Raw genomic sequence first — 14,149 nt, forward strand, 5'->3', positions numbered from 1 at the left:
TCTTTGAAACATCCAGATGGAGATATTAAGTAGGCGAGACTGACACAGACCTAGAGCTCAGAGGAGATCCAGGATGAATTAGTATGTGTGCCCTGGTGACTGTGTATATTCACACAAGCACATTTGCTTTTTTATTTTTTTCCTTTCTTTCTTTCTTTTAATGAGATCTTGACAGCTTTGTAGGATAAAATTTAAGTGAGTTGTATCAGTATAGAGTGTTAGATATGATCATCTACAAATTTTTATATTCAACTATGAAACTAAAGGAATGAATGAATTCATGAATGAATGATAGAAAGTGAGGAAACGTGTATGTCAAAACCAGATTTTTAAAAATGAAAGTTTTGTGGGAAAATAAAATACAGAATACAGCTTTTTCTTGACAGTTGACTCCTGGTACACAGTAGAATTTCTTATTGAGAGCAACACAAACTATTATCTAATACTTTACCTCTCTTGTAAGTTTAAAACGAGCAAGTAATAGTGAAAGGGTCAAAATATTCCAGTAAGAGGAATGTAATCGTAGAACAGCGTTATTTTTTCTTCATGATTCATAACATTCAACTATGAAAAAAATCTATATGAAATATAAACTATATATAAAACTAAAAACCATATTATTTTATATGATTTGGGGGAAAATTTATTTAAAATATACTGTGTGAAGGAAAGAAAATATATTTTTCATTCTTTGAAAGGAATGTTCAGTGTTGACTTGCTCCAAAATGGGCTGTTCCTAGTCCATAATTAAATGTGAATTCACCACGCGATTACTTTATCTGCTTTCGGGTTTGGGCATCTGTTCATTTTTTCACTAGATAGAATATTTCAATTGCCTGTAGGTACAAAGATCATATGTTATGATTTGGCTAGTCCCAATTAATACCTCACATCTACCATAATATTAGCAAGCAGTACCTTGTTTTACTTTCAAAAGTGTACAAGTTTGCATGATAAACTATTTGTTCATCATATAAGCAAAATTAGAAAAAAAGGAAGAAGAGGAGAGTAAGGGGAGGGAAGGATGGAGGGGGGAAGGAGGAGAAGCAGAAGAAAAAACTTCTGTCCCTAAACCCAAGTATTCTGACAGCAGGTCATCCAGTTCGGGACTAATGATCTATTTTTCAAGGTTGGGAAGTATTTCTGATATGTACACCTAGTTAAGAATCACTGATCAAAAACTGATCAAGAAATACTGGAAAACTTCTGAAAAGCCTCAGTTGTAAATATTTTTATATTGACATCGCAGTAGTCACAAGAACAACTAGGTGGCTCACCTAAAAGTATAATGTTTATATGTCTTTGGGGACATTTAGAACTGAGGGTACGTGGGGAATTTCATCTTAACAGATGTGCACAGACTGAAGCTATAATCACTGCTCCAGATGTTACCACTATAGGTGATGCATGGATCAGAACAACAAGCTCAAACCCAAAGCTTACACCTTAGGTTAGTTGTATCTAAAAACATTAGTAAATTCATTGTTCTTCATTTTATTTTTTTGATCAATGTGGACCTGATTATTAAGACAATTCCAGTAGCATCATCTTCTACTCTTTACTCTTAAAGCATTTTATAAATTTTATAAGAAAATACACATTTCATTTAGCATCCTTACTGATCTTTAAAAAAAAAATTAAACATTCCTTGTCATGCTTTTATTTGAAGATTTTATCATAACATTTATTGGATTCTACCCTAAATTAAAATCTAGTTTCAAGCTTTTGGACTGTCAAGACAGTGAGAGACAGAGAGAGAGAGAGAGAGAGAGAGAGAGAGAGAGAGAGAGAGAAGGGTATTCCTGTGCCTAAGGGGAGNAGAGAGAGAGAGAGAGAGAGAGAGAGAGAGAGAGAGAGAGAGAGAGAGAATGAATACCAATCTACATACATATCAGTGGTACATCATTAAATGGGGAGACCAAGAATGGCTTTACTTTGACTTTTTTATCTTCCTGCCTTCCTTAGCATTTTCCTCCCAAGCAGCAGAAGCTTTATTCATTAGTATAATGTGATTCTGATCCAGTAGCTCTGTCTAGCACCCTGAGGGGTCTTGTAGGCATGAATGTGAATACCCTGGCCTGCTTAGCCTCACATAATCATCCTACACACACCGCAGCCATCCCTTACATCGGGGCATGCATATGAGCATACACTCCACCTTGGAATGAAGACCCTAAGAAAGAAATTCACATAAGGTGGAGAAGCAAACATAAGGCCATTTTGACAGAGGATTCTGAGTTTAGAAACCATAGAGTTTGGGCTTGGGGAAGAAGAACTGTGAAATCCAGATCCGTCCCAATGCAGGGAAATCACTCTGCCATAGAGTTCTGAAAACCTCGAATGTCCTCACATAGGCTTATCCCCAACTGACCCAAGTCTTGTTATTCTCCTATAACTCAGGAGCTTGGAAGGCTTGAAAGTATTTGCTACAAGGTCAATCCCTTCATTCCTCCTAATCTTCCAGAGATGCTGTCATGTAACAATTTATTTCCTCTTGTGTTCTGTTGAGGTCTGAAGCACTCTGCCCCCACTACCCTGCTCCACTTAGGATACAACAGAAGACTACACAACTGGTTGGTTGCAGAATGGAAGTAACATCTCAGCAAGAGGGTGCTACAACAACTATTTTTGCTCATGTCATTTTTGCTCTTTAAGTAATAAAATAACTCTAAAAAGAAATTTTTAATTCATGGGTAGAATCTTTTGGTCTTAGCTGACTGAAATCATGGGTAAGAAGAATAACCATAGGAGGTCAGACCAGGGTCCTCAGAGGTAAGGACTGGAGACTGAGACGTAACTACAGGAATTGGTACCAAGGGATGACTAATGACACTGACACAAAGGGTTTTGCTGATACATACTGGAAATGAATTCTCCTAAGTCTCTTTAGCATGGGTAAGATTTAGATGTGGGCAGAGAAGGTGAGCGTTTCTAGGAGAGTGATCGTCTAGGAACAAAAAGGGCAAATATCAACTCTGGTCTCTTGGGGAGGAAGGAACAATAAGAGTGGTTTAGATTGATGAGAGAAAGGGCAGGTTAGATCAGTTTATATGAATAATCAAATAAGAATTTTCTCCATTTAGAATGATGTTGGCCTGGGGCATAGCATAGATGGTGGGACTGCAAATTGGTGCAGCCAATATGGAAAGCAGTATGGAGAATCCTCAGAAAACTGGGAATGGAACCACCATTTGACTCAGCTATCCCACTCCTCTGTTTCTACCCAAAAAACTTAAAAACAGCATACTACAGGAACACAGACACATCAATCTTTATAGCAGCACAATTCACAATAGGTAAACTGTCGAACCAGTTTACCCTTCAGTAGATGAATGGATAAAGAAAATGTGGTATATATACATAATGGAATATTACTCAGAATTAAAAGAAAACAAAATCATGGCATTTGCAGTTAAATGTAAGGAGTTGTAGAATATTTTGCTAAGTGAAGTAAGCCAATCCCCAAAACCAAAGGTCAAATGTTTTCTCGATATAAAGATGCTGATTCATAATGGGAATGGGGGGAACATGGGAGGAATAGATGAACTTTAGATAGGGCAAAAGGGAGGGAGGGGAAGGGAGGAGGCATGGGGGTAGGAAAGATGGTGGAATGAGATGGACATCATTACCCTAAGTACATATATGAAGACATGAATGATGTGGCTCCACTTTGTGTACAACCAGAGATACGAAAAATTGTGCTTTATATGTGCAATATAAATTGAATCACATTCTGCTCTCATATATAACAAATAGAATAAAATAAAATAAATCTTAAAAAAAATAAGAGTTTTCAAAAAGTTTCAAAAGTTTCCCAGTATTCTATTACTAATTTGACAGTAGTGTTTGTATACTGTGAATGGGAGAGACAGTCCTAATGCCACCAATAGCCTGCTCTATTCACTGACACTCAGTGAATATGCAGAAAGATTAATGAGCAGGGAGATGAGCCAGGGATATGCAGGAAGTGATAATTGTAAAGATAATTGTCCTTCTCTCTGCTTTCCTTTTCCCTAGACCCACTCATGAGGTCTTAAGGAGTTAGCATCAGGGGAATACTCACATCTCCTCCCCAGTTGGTGATCAGTGCTTCAGAGATCATGGAAACCACCATCCTATCATAAAGCAGACAATGTTACAGGAATGCTAAGAAGAATCCAGGAGCATAGAAACACGGCACACTGGACTTTTCTGTATATTTTCCCCCAAAATGATGAAAGAGGATAGTTCCTGAAATGTATTGAAAGCAAATGTAGATATTGGTGTCCTTTTCTAGTATATAAACTTCTTAGGGTTTAAAATAACTGGCTTTAAAGGACCCAGGTCTAGGGTACCCCCATCACACTTTTGTGACATTTCAAGAACTTAGAAGTGGTTCCTGCAGCTCCCTGTGGTGGAACATGTGGATAACGAAGGGGCTGTTCATGTGGCTGCTAGGTAGTAAAGGGACAGAAAGAGTTGAGCTCATATACCACTGCAGAGGTCAGAGATCTTTTATGGTGATGGTGGTACATCCCTCAGAAAACAAGAGTTAGGACAAACCACTAACAACATATTCATAGACACCATCATATTGTCAGAGCCAACCCCATCAAAAAAACAGAATCATCACTCTTCTCCACCCCAACCTTGCTGCCTCATCTATCCCTTCTTTCTTTCCTTAACCCTGGGTGAATGAAGGATAAGTTATATGGCATGATCACATTGTTGCTTTTCCATTTTAAAAAAAACTATGTTGTTGTTGTCATTGTTGTTTTAGTTGATTTTAAATATTTTTAAATGTATTTAAATACATTTAAATGTCATGTATTTTTTAAATACATGACAGCACAATGCATTGCAATTATTATTACACATATACAGCACAATTTTTCATATATCTATTTGTACATAAAGTATGTTCACACAAACTAATGTCTTCATACATGTACTTTGAATAATGATGTCTATCACATTCCACCATCATTGCTACCCGCTTTCCCCTCTCTTACCCCCCCCAATCCTCTGCCCTATCTAGAGTTCATCTATTCCTCCTATGCTCTCCCTTCCCTCCCCCACTATGAGTTAGTCACCTTATATCAGAGAAAACATTTGGCATTTGTCTTTTGGGGATTGGCTAACTTCACTTAGCATTATCTTCTCCAATTCCATCCATTTACCTGCAAATGCAGGGACACAACCACATCAATGTTTATAGCAGCAAAATTCACAATAGCTAAACTGTGGAACCAACCTAGATGCCCTTCAGTAGAGAAATGGATTTAAAAAAATGTGACATATATACACAATGGAATATTACTCAGCAATAAAAGAGAATAAAATCATGGCATTTGAAACTATGTTTTAGAAAGCAGTAGCATGTGTTGAGTGCGAAGGAAGAGGAAAGTCTTAAACACTGAGACGACATCAATAAAGAGAGTTATAGAAGGAACTTTTCAGGAATGATTAGAGTTGAAAGCAATTACTGGAAAAAATTAATTCTCATTAATTCTCATTAGCAGCTATGCCCAAATGAGTTGAAACCCCTAAATAACTTGGTAACATAATTAAAAAGCTATATTTGTAATAAAATTTCTGGTAGTAAAAGTCCTATGATGAAAAATATGTGATTAAAGAATGATAGATTTAGGGGTACTATTTTTTTAATTTAGTATTTAAGAAAACTTCTTTGAAGAACTTTAAGAAATGTGAACACAGTGAAGAAGTAGAAGATAAAGGCCCAGAATTTTTAAAACAATCTGTTAGTTGGCTGATTGATTGGATTATGCTCCCTGTTTCTGTGATGTAGGTCCCTATGGTGATACCTGTGTGCTGACATTGGAATGTGCAAATGAGGATTGTTTAGTGAACACTTGGCACATTGTAGACATTCATCACAAGCAATGAGCAGAATTCTTCATATATGAGATTACTGAATTTATTCAAAATTTAGTAGAATGCCTACTATATAAATATAGCGAGTACATTTATTTGTGAGAAATTATTAATTTTATAAAATGATAAAGAATTATAGGACTATATTAATAACCTTGATATAAAATATTTAATGTAAGGTAATTGATTAACATTTTGTTTTAAAGTATTTAAGAGTCTTAACATGATATGTGAATTTAGCTATTTAAAATTATATTAACTTGATGGGATGTTTTGAAATCATTAATTTTACCTACTTGAAGGATAGTGATATGGAAAATATTTATGATATACTTATTGAAAAAAAAAGACAAAAATAGCAAGATAAGAAAATAAAATGGAAAAAAATTAATAATGATTATCTCTTTAGTTTGTTTGAAATCCCATAAAACATTCATTATACAATTTAATGCTTTTTACTACAACTAATTTGTATTATTTCTATAGTTGGTAAAAAGTATAATATATGTGTTTGTGTATTGTCAGAGCCCAGAGTATGATATACCACAATACACAATCTTGGCAATTGAGAAAAACACAAAAGCAATATCACTCTGAACTTTATTACTCTGATGGATGGTCATACAGGAATTATCTACTTCACCCAAAGATAGGTCATAACACTTTCAATCCAGAGATGTCCATCACTATACCCAGAGGTCAAGAAGAATCTGAACACAGGGGTCTTGCTAAGTTCCCCAGTTTATTAACATTAGGTCAAATCCCCTCCTGCTTTTTCTTCCTAATCATGCTTCTACGTATCTGTCCGTTACCTGAGATCTAAAATTCTGTTTTCCCTGGGTGTTTGTACCTTTGTGAGGTTTTTGTCTTTTTTTTGTTTTGTTTTTGTTTAGCAGTACCAGGGATTGAACCCAGAGGCACTCCACCACTGAGCTACATATACTGCCTGTTTATTTTTTATTTTGAGACAATGTCTAAGTTGTCCTAAACAACTACAAAACAGGTCACAAATTTGCTTTCTAGCTGCTAGCAGCCAAAATAAAGTCTAAAATTGGTTTCAATATCTGTGGTGCTCAAGTGATATACAAATGTGCCAGTTGTTCAAGAGAGGCACAGATTTCTTGATTAATTTTCTCCACTAGTATAAATATGTATATATATTTTTCACATATATCTAAAATATAGTCATCTTTCTTCAAACATAGTATATTACACACACACACACACACACACATACACTCACTTTGAATTCCATTAGCTATTTGTACAAAATCATTTAATTCTTTGGTGAAACTAAATACATTCCACTCTTGATGTTTTATGCCTCTTTATATTAAAGGTTTGTAGTACTACATTTGAAGAATTCTCTTTAAATTTCTTAAACTTTATAAAGAGTTGTTCAGAATTTACAAACTAATTTTGCAAATTCTACACAGTGCTAATTGCAAATCAATAACTTTTACCTTAAAGGAAGAAGAAGCAAGTTGTTTTAACTCTTGGTTGCACCCTTGGTAACATAGAAACTAAAATCCTATCAAATCTGCCCTGAAGGCTTTTAAATTGGGGTTCTATTTTTGACACTCATTTTATCATTGCTATTCTACATGATGCATAACACAACTGCCAAAGGAAGTATCTATATCTCAGATAAGTTGTTTGCCTCATTGTAAAATACATTTATAGGAATCAAATGCAAGATTGAAAACAACATTAGAAATATATTTTAATTTTCAGGAAAGCAACAAAACTTGTATATAGGCAACTTGTACACAGAGGCAATGTCTGTAACAATAACCTAATGGGACTGAACTACCTTTCTCTTTAAAGGCAAACCGTTAAATCAGAGAAAAGAATGGGTGGCAGCAAACAACTTATTAAACAACAAGTGTGAAAATGGAAAAGGAAGAAGCCTCTAGGGCCATGTTAATTATCTCAGGGTCGGAGGCATTAAGAAGATTGTCTGGCAGTTTCTAAGGCAGTCAGATGGCAGTGCCAACACACAAGCATCCCCAAGGTCTTGCAGTTACAGCACTGTCATATTTCAAATGACAGGTAATACTTATGAACACACCAGCACTAACCTCCTCAATTATAGTCAATGTCAAGGTTTTACAACTGGAGGAACTGCTAATTTCTAACGTATATATTGCCTGACAAGAAGACTTTATAAAAAGTAAGTGTTTAAAGCCCCTATTGCATGTTGCTAAGAAATCTTTGGAAGATTCACACAGAGATAATGTCTTCTACTCCCTCTGGAGAAACCAAACATATATTCTTTTAGAATGAGGATCCTTTTTTTGTGCTGTTTGTAATATAAGGAAACCTCAGAAAGATAAATGGGCCTGAGTATCATTCTCCCTGTATATAGTGATATTTTATAACAGGATGTTGCAATTTAGACTTACTTCATTTTTCAATATAATCATATTAAATTACAAAAACAGACTTGTCTAGGTGAGGTGTTATTTCTTCAAATTACCTTTTTTTGATACTTTTACCAGGATGCCATGTTGTTCTTTCAGTTTTTCTGCATATATTTGCAAACTGGTAGGCTGCAGGTGTCAACACCCATCTTCCAAGTTTTTCTTGTACTTGTAAAACACATGATAGATCAAAGACAATAATTCAGATGTCACTGTGTACTTTTTTGTAAACCTAATATGCTTTTTACAAATCTTTCCCATCTTTTGATTAGAAACCAGTAGTTTCATTCTGGTTCAAGTTTGTTTACTAATTTTTAAAATTCAAATCACATTAGATTTTAAATTGTGCTGCTATAAACATTGATGTGGCTGTGTCCCTGTAGTATGCTGTTTTTAAGTCCTTTGGGTATAGAACAAGGAGTGGGATAGCTGGGTCAAATGGTGGTTCCATTCCAAGTTTTCCAAGGAATCTCCATACTGTTTTCCAGGTTGGCTGCTCCAATTTGCAGTCCCACCAGCAATGTAGGAGTGTGCCTTTTCCCTGGCATCCTCACCAACTTTTTGTTTGTACTCTTAATAGTTGCCACACTGACTGGAGTGAGATGAAAATTTAGAGTAGTTTTGATTTGCATTTCTCTAATTGCTAGAGATGTTGAACTTTTTTTCATATATTTGTTGACTGATTGTATATTCTCTTCTGAGAATTGTCTGTTTAGTTCCTTGGCCCATTTATTGATTGAGTTGTTTGTCTTTTTGGTGTTAAGATTTTTGAGTGCTTTATATATCTTAGAGATTAGTGCTCTATCTTCTGTGCGAGTGGTAAAAATTTGCTCCCATTCTGTAGGATTCCTATTCACCTCAATGATGGTTTATTTTGTTGAGAAGAAGCTTTGTAGTTTGATCCATCTCATTAATTGACTATTGATTTTAATTCTTGCACTATAGGAATCTTATTAAGGAAGTTGGGGCCTAATCCAACATGATGGAGATTTGGGCCTACTTTTTCTTCTATTAGGCACAGGTTTCTGGTTTAATTCTTAGGTCCTTGGTCCACTTTGAGTTGAGTTTTATGCATGGTGAGAGATAGCAGCACAATTCACAATAGCTAAATTGTGGAACCAACCCAGATGCCCTCCAGTAGATGAATGGATAGGGAAACTGTGGTATATATACACAATGGGATATTACTCAGCATTAAAAGAGAACAAAATCATGACATATGCAGGTAAATGGAGGGAGTAGGAGAATATTTTGCTAAGTGAATTAAGCCAATCCCCCAAAAACAAAGGCCAAATGTTTTCTTTGATATGAGAATGCTGATTCATAATGGGAATGGGGACTGAGTATGGGAGGAATAGAGGAAATTTAGACAGGGCAAAGAGGGGGGAGGAGATGGGAGGGAGCATAGGGGTGGAATGAAATGCACATGATTATTCTAAGTACATGTGTATAGACATAAATGGTCTGAATCTACTTTGTGTACAACCAGAGACTTGAAAAATTGTGCTGCATATGTGTAATATGAATTGAATTCTGCTGTCATATATAACAAATTTGAAAAAATAAATATTTGATAAAGAAAATCACATTAGATTATACTCTAATGAGAGCTTAGCTCTTGCTGAATGGAGATTGCCAAGGGAAGCAGCTGGACAAAAAACAGACAGACCTGGGAGAATTAGATGATCTATGACATAATCCAAGAAGGCTAACTTACAAAACAAAGTTTTAAAGCTTTAAATTAGTACCTCTTCCACTATGTATCTTTTATCTTTTGTGATAATACCTCAATTGGAGCAGCTTAAAATTACATGCAAATATTAATTTTATATATGAATATGTGCAGTTTTCTGGGAAAACAGTGCATAATATTCATCTATTCCTTAAGGGAATACATAATCTCACTACTTAAAAAATAACATTTAGACTCTACAGGACATTTTATTTCCAAAAGATGCCAACTTACAAATGAAGAACGTATAAGCACAATGGAGCAACTCATTTAAGACTCACTGCCATTTTCAGTTTAATTTGCAAACAACAGAATTAATGTTGATTTTTATTTTCAAAATTTTGGCTTGTGACAAATGTGTTGGAAGGTAGAACACTTAAGTATTATAATCATTTAAATCCTTAATCTATGCTTATGTTTTCTGATATTTATATTATAAACCTAACACCATCTAGGGGATGTTATCAATATTCCTTTGATCATTTAGGAGATTTTATAACTTTTAAATGTATAAACTACTTTAGAATTTATAGAAGATATTGAATTTTCAAGTAAAAACTTCATGAAATTTTTTGATAATTATTTACTGATGTATTTAAAATGTCTGAAATTTTTGTTTGAATTAATGTACATACTTCTGGTTAGGAGAAAAATGATACAAAAATAGCCTCAAAGTCCAGCTCAACCAAGGACATTTTAGAAATCTTAATCCTTAATTAGACTCTATGCCAAATATGTAAAAATTATCCTTACCCATAAACTTATCTTCACATTTTAAAGTAAGAAAAATCAAAGAGGGAAATTGTTAAAAGTTTTATATCTGTTTATTTTTGCCTGAAGTAAGTACTTCTGTGGTATGATACATGTTTCAGTCCAACTTATTCCTCAAAGTAAAAGATGCTTTTAAAAGTATTTTGGTTTGTTGAAGCAGAAAGAATAAGTGACTCAAACACATCAAGAAAGTATATTGAGATCACCTCACCTTGTTTACTTTTGATTGGCACAGGAAACCTTTTAAGTAACAGTTGCTCCGCTTGCTGATACAGAGCAGCTCACATCTGGATTGCAAAGTTTCTGAAGGTTAATTTCAGCTTCTAGCTAAAATGCCCTTGATTGTATTGACTTACATTGCCTTCTTACAGGTGAATAATTCCAGATACACTTTTAGTTTGGTTCCATCTAGACACAAGATAAAGCATTTCAAAACATACAAATAGAAGATATTTTTTCTTTATCTAGATCTTCAAAACAAATGCCTGATCTGACCTGAAAGCTTAAAAAGCAACCATTTGCCATTTCAAGGTATTGGATACAAGTCTGGGTCATTGCCAAAATATAAAATTTCTAGGTAGCAGCAAGCAAATTGGTTTCTACCAGTGTTTTATATCTGTCTCATGTTCTTTTTTTTCTTCTTTTGTTTTGACCTAGAAAATACACCATATTAAGACTATGATAAATTGGAAGAGTAGATATCTTCTATTGATCAGATAAAGAGAAAAAAATCTTGTAAAACAAGATTTGGGGAAGAAGCATATTGAATACTCATTGTAATTTGAAATTTATGTGGTATCATCAGGGTATCAGAATTAATTTCTTTTTTCATTTGAGTATCTGGTCACAGAGGTCTTTATAATTGAACTGATTATGTTACATAATAAACAATATATTGCTTTTTTCATAAGGCTTCTGATTTTTTAAAAAAAAATATTATTAGTTGTAGATGGACCCAATACCTTTATTCATTATTTATTTGTTTGTTTGTTTATTTATTAATTTATTTATCTATCTTTATGTGGTGCTGAGAATCAATCCCAGTGCCTCACACGTGCTAGGCAAGTGCTCTACCACTGAGTTACAACCCCAGTCCAATGATTCTGATTTTTATAGTATTTTGTCGGGATATGTATTTGTAATTGAAAATGGAATTAATTTTTGATTTCATACAGTTTTTCTCCACCTGTGCTGCTTTGGATACGGGAGCATTTAGGAAATTACTGATGTACAACTCCATTTTTCATTCATTGGCACCAATTCTAGTTTGCTACCAGATATATCTGCACCTGCTATAATCTGAATCAATACACATTAAATAAACAAAAGTTTTGTTTCATAGAGGAGTGGAGTATGTTGTATGTGAGTATAGGTGTGTGTAGGGTAAAATGTTAACATTCTTTCCAAGGATTGCACTTGAAAATAAAGAACACACAAATCTAAACCCTCTGAATTCCTCCATTCATCATCTTCACTAAAACAGATGACAAAGATGAGACTAAGGTATGGAAGTTACAATTATATTGTTGTTACATGCAGAGGATTCTGCTAAGTTAAGGTCTGAGGGAGCCTTTAGGAAGGCCTGATCCAGCCTGTAGAAATGTTTGTTAGTGTGCTCATTAGTTTTCAGGGGGAAAAAATTTTTGAGTCTTTTCATTTGGGCTCTACAAGTGCATTGCAACTTCTCCTCCTTAATGCCATACACCAAGCCTCATTCTTTATTTGAACTGCTTGTGCCTGAAGGCATTGAAGTTTAGGGTCTCTGTGAGGCAGTTTTTTTTCATTTATATTCAACCACAGATGCTTTTTCATCTGTTAACAGGAAGATACTGCTTACCACTAAGTCAGCGATTTGAACTTTCCAGATACATATTCTGAACTCCTGCCTACTTGTGGTCAAATATTTATCTCTCCTCCATTCTTCAAACAATTCTCTAGCCTCCAAAGCACATAAGGTTATACCTAACAGTGTGTATTTTCCCACTGATACTTCCTGGAACTTTATAAAGCCATTGAATCAACAGAATTAAGCCTTTCGTTAGTATAGGAGAATTTCCTTCCATTGTTAATTTAGCAATTCATTGTTAAGAATAGCTAAACAGAGATGAAAACCAAGATGGAGAGATGGTGAATACAAACCTATATTTTTCCAAAACGTTTTTTGATCCTACATTTTCTGCATTTACTAAAATAGTTTCAGTGCTTTTAAATTTTTTTAAAATCTTATTTTCTCTAAAGTAATGAAACTTTCTCATGCACTTAATGACATCCCATGACAAAGTTTGGAAATAAATTGTTACAAAGCTCTTAGAAGTTGTGTTTTATATTAATAAAAGTTGCCAAAATTTCACATTCTTAAATACCTCTTTCATTTACTATGCCCAATGACCCTATGAAGTAATATTATTATCTATTTTTCATTGATAAGAAAACAGAATTATAGAGTTCATGAAACTTGATGAAGATCACATGCTTAGAAAATTGTAGCACAAGAATTAGTGCATAATTTATTTTAAAAGTGATCTTTTTCACAACCAACCATCATCCTATAACATCTTTTAATAACTCTTTGTTATGTAGTACTGGCCAAGTTTAGTCATTTCTAACATTGGCACAAAGCTGGGTTTTCCAAGACACTGAAGCACTGCTAAGACCCCTGTTCAAACTCAAATTCTTGTAATCGAGTCAGAAAGACTTCAGACATGTTGCTCAGTGTAGCAGAAATTAGTTTTTTTGAAGGGAAAGGGGGCACTCTCAAGGGAGAGAGCAAGTCCTCTGAGAGAGGAGACAATGTGCCTCTCCTGCACTCTTATTTCACTGGGGATCCCAGAGAAGTTTACACAGAGGTCCACCTCTTTGACTTTCGACTAATAGCAGGGTGACATCAGACTTTCAAGTCCCTATGGCCAGGACAGCTTCATGTCACCTTGGCCCATGCTGACTGGTTCTAGTTGGATTCTTAATCATTTTTATAGATTTCATGGTTAAGAGGAATTAGCCTTATCTTCTGGAATCTGGTCTGTGAAAAGGGTCTCCCCAAATCTCTCCCATTAAAAAAAAACTTGGGTTTCTCTTTTTGATGTTATTTCCTGACTTCATTTCCTTGCAGATAAAAGGTAGTTAACTGAGGAATGTGACATATGTCCACTTAGACTAGGCAGGGCTTCAAGTAAATTGCTTTTTGGCAAAGAAAGAATGTGGGGGTCAGCATGGTGGGTCAATTTTAAATTCTCTTAACTTCATGTTCCCACCATCCTCATCTGTCTGTCCCCTAACAATATGATTTAAAATATATACACTGAAAACATTTTTATATGCCTGTTGCTCATCTGTGGACATCAAAGCCCTC

General features: G+C 34.7%; 1 protein-coding gene across 12 annotated transcripts in view; it reads right to left on the reverse strand.

Moving 5' to 3' along the window:
* The window catches only part of Naaladl2 (N-acetylated alpha-linked acidic dipeptidase like 2), a 1,175,859-nt gene that overhangs the window by 710,205 nt on the left and 451,505 nt on the right, over positions 1-14,149 (reverse strand). The window contains exon 2 of one of the 12 annotated variants that reach the window (XM_048814260.1): positions 4,064-4,115. The exons of the other annotated variants lie outside the window; for them this stretch is intronic. The gene's annotated coding sequence lies outside the window, so the exon portion shown is untranslated. The remainder of the gene's footprint in view (positions 1-4,063; positions 4,116-14,149) is intronic. 12 annotated transcript variants of the gene reach the window in all.

This window comes from Marmota marmota, unplaced genomic scaffold (genome assembly GCF_001458135.2).
Source record: "Marmota marmota marmota unplaced genomic scaffold, marMar, whole genome shotgun sequence".
Taxonomy (NCBI): Eukaryota; Metazoa; Chordata; class Mammalia; order Rodentia; family Sciuridae; genus Marmota; species Marmota marmota.